Source organism: Ipomoea nil, unplaced genomic scaffold (assembly GCF_001879475.1).
Source record: "Ipomoea nil cultivar Tokyo-kokei standard unplaced genomic scaffold, Asagao_1.1 scaffold1277, whole genome shotgun sequence".
Taxonomy (NCBI): Eukaryota; Viridiplantae; Streptophyta; class Magnoliopsida; order Solanales; family Convolvulaceae; genus Ipomoea; species Ipomoea nil.
This window is the reverse complement of record NW_017617705.1, coordinates 18068-21948: the sequence shown is the minus strand read 5'-3', so window position 1 is coordinate 21948 and position 3881 is coordinate 18068.

Sequence of the window (3881 nt, the reverse complement as noted above, 5' to 3'; positions counted from 1 at the left end):
GATGTTTTAAGGTCGTCGTTATGGGCCTTGTGATGAGCCCACTATTTACCCTTTCTAGATTCCATGTGTACTGGTTCCTATTAGTAGGAAAATGAAAAGAAATGAGTACTTCAAAATTTTAATTGTTTGATACTTTTGATAAAATCCTTTTATGAATAGAACTTGGTAGGGAATATCCCTACCGACATGCCTTCGTCTTTTTATTCTTGTTTATGCAGGTTACAGGTCCGGATTCTCTTAGAAGAACCCGGTCGGTTGTCGATCGGGAATCACCTGACCGATGCCCTTGAATCCCGATCGATAACCCTTAGGCAAGAGAGCCAAAAGGAAGACACGTGGCAGCGTTGCACGCTGACAGGCAGGGCTCTCGGGACGAGGACACGTGGTTGCTACGTGGGTGACATGCGGAACGGCCGGATTTGTGTCTCCGACCCAGCGGCTATAAATACCCGCGATTGCAATAGTGTGAGGGACTTTTGGACGATCGATAGGCGTTTCTCAGAGCATCCCGACCGCAGTTAGTCAGCCCTCGAAATAGCCATTGTAGATTGTACTTAGGACCTTCACCTTGATCATTAAAGAGTTTTATTTGCTTTAATTGGTCTCGTGTTATTTTATTCACCGCTTACGTGGGAATTAACACTATCATTTTGGCGCCGTCTGTGGGGACCCGTGCAAGTAAGCTAACGTTTGAGGAGCACCCGTCCTTTCTCTCATCATGTATCCATTCTCATACAACCTCTTCGGCGACGATCAAGCGGATGCGGCGAGTTCATCCGATCATCAGCCGACCCAATATCAAGGTCAGACCTTGACCTCAATCTCAACCTTTCACCGCCCCATCAAGCAGCTCAGTACTCGGCCGCCCAACAGCTGGTCAATTATATCCAACCGGGATATCCAGCACCCGGTCAGCAGCTCTAGTACCCTGGGCAATATCCCTACCCGGTCCTGCCTCCACCATACGGATATTGGCCCGGTCAACCGATGTTCTATACACCACCGGCCGGTTATCCACCCTACACGCCTGCGTACACGGCTCCAGCCGTCGCCCCTTCGATTTACCCGACTGCTCAGGTAGAGCCGGAGCATCAGCCCACTTCCCGGGCTCGACGCTCGGCTAGTTCGCGGCTGGGGTCGCAGGGTGCCGAGGCCATGGAGGTACCACGGCAGGCTCAACAAGCACAACCGGAGGCTCAAACCCAAGCGGAAGACCCCGAGGATGTCAACCGGGCAGTAGCATTTGTGCGCCTCTGACCAGCAATGCGGCAACGATTGGGACAGCAGGACCCGAGCTGGCGCTCAGTAGATGTGCCGATGCAAGAGGCCAATCAGGAGGCTTCATTTAGGTACAGTGGGTCGAGATCGCATCGTCGACGACACGCCCAGGAGACGACCCAGGCACAAACGACTGAGCTTAATGAAACCCGAGGACTGCTCCATAACCTCCAGGAAGAATTTGCTCGGTTTCGAAACGAGCACGCAGTGAGGCCACCGGTCGACCAGTCAGCCTCCTTATTGAGGACACCCTTCACGGCGGAGATTATGGCCCAACCATACCTGCTCGATCTACAAGTCCCGGGGAACAAAGGTTACGATGGCTGTACGGACCCTGAGATCCATGTCAACGATTACTACGGCAACATGATGATGATGGCCGTGTCAGACGCCGTGATGTGTAGGGCTTTCTACTCCACGCTTTCCGGTCGGGCGGCGGAGTGGTTCCGAACGTTGCAGTCGGGTTCTATAGCTGACTTTCCTACCCTGGCAATGAAGTTTGTGCTGAAGTTTATCACTTCCAAGATAGTGAGGAAGCCCTACATGTACTTGGAAAAGGCCAAGCAGCTTGAAGGGGAGAGCCTGTCCGATTTCCTTGTCAAGTGGAAGGCCGCGGTCGGGGAGGTCGAACCGATGGATGATGCCACCGCCACCCATATGCTCCATATTTCTCTCCGGGCGGGTTAACTCTATCAAGATTTCATCCTCCATCCCCCGACCACTTATGAAGAGGCCCTTCGAAGAATGACGGATTACGCTAATGCTGGAGAAGCGAATGCCGTCAAAAGATCGCAGGAGGTCGGGACTTCATCCCGTAAGCCAGCCGGCCGGACGGAACATCGGTCGGGTGATGACCATCCCCGACCCCGCACTAGGCCTGGCGAGTTTACGGCCTTGAACCGATCAGCGGCGGAAGCTATGCAGTACGCCCAATATTGCAATCTCATCCGACTCCCTCATCCTGGACAAGACGGACCGGACAAATCTAAGCATTGCGCTTACCATCGGTGTGCCGGGCATGATATGGAAGAGTGCACGCACTTACGCCAGCTCTTGGAGGATTTGTTGAGTATCGGAAAGCTGGATAAGTGTGTGGGGAAGAGAGAAGAAGTGAAGAAGAATACCGATCAGAGAGATCATCGACGTTCTCATCACCGCTCTTATCGCTCCGATCGTGCTGAACGTTCAGATCGGTCGGGTCATGACCACAGGGATGACCGCCGAGAACCCGACCCTCCATCTAGCAGCCGACTGGCAGGCAAGCCGACCATCCACGTCATTTTTGGTGGATTGGATGATGCTTCCCCACCGAGGAAGAATTGCCCGGTCACGATCGTAGACTCCCGTGATACCGGGAAAAGAAAAAAGATGGAGCCCATAACCTTCACCTTGGAGGATCAGCCCAACAGTGGTGACCACGGGCTAGAAGCGCTCGTGGTCACGATCGATGTGAATGGGACAGATGTCCAGAGGGTTATGGTGGACACGGGGAGCAGTGTGAACGTCCTTTATTTGGACGTATTTGAAAAGCTTCATCTGGACAAAAGCGAGCTGATTCCGGTCGGTGTACCATTGTCTGGATTCACCGGGGCCCTCATTCGCCCCGAAGGAAAAATTGTTCTCTCGGTCGAGATAGGCACTCCGCCCAAGTCTGTCAAGACCGAGTTAGAGTTTAGGCCGACCAGCAATAATGAAGATCGGTGGGATAATTTCCATGCCCCACCTATGCATGAAATTTCCCACCCCCAATGGGGTCGGCGTAGTTCGCGGAGATGTCCAATCCGCGCGGAAGTGTTACACGCGGGCTGTTAATAAGCGTGATGCTGGAACGTCTTCCCTGGTGAACACGATCGTCAAGGAGGCAACCAATGACCGGAAGGAGCAACCCGTGCCTTCCGAAGAGGTTGAAGAAGTTCCCCTGTCCGAGGACCGACCAGACAGGAAGATTGAAATTGGTCGGACCCTTACCCCCGAGCAACGATCAGAAGTGTTAGCAATTCTTCGCGAATTTGCTGATATCTTTGCGTGGGGGCCCGAAGACATGCCCGGGATCGACCGAAGGGTCATATGTCATAAGCTTGCCGTCGATCTCGCAGCCAAGCCGGTTGTTCAGAAGACGCGTCATTTATCTTCCGATCGCCGCGAGTTCGTCAGGGAGGTGGTCAAGAAAATGGCGGCGATCGAGCACATCCGATGGGTGATTTATCCAGAGTGGGTGGCAAATATTGTTCTTGTTCCTAAGCTCCAAGCTTGGAGGATGTGCATAGACTTCACCGACCTCAACAAGGCCTGTCCGCTCGACCCATATCCGCTCCCGAGCATCTATCAAATGGTCGATGAGACAGCCGGGGCCGAGTTAATGAGCTTCATGGATGCTTTCAAGGGATATCACTAGATAATGATGCACCATGAAGACGAGAGCAAAACAGCCTTCGTGACCCCAGACGGGCTGTATTGCTACCGAGTGATGCCATTCGGCCTCCGCAACGCGGGAGCGACCTATCAGAGAATGGTCAATATGCTCTTCGTTGATCTATTAAGCCGAATGATGGAAGCGTATATTGATGATATGCTGGTCAAGAGTCGGGATCGATACAATCACA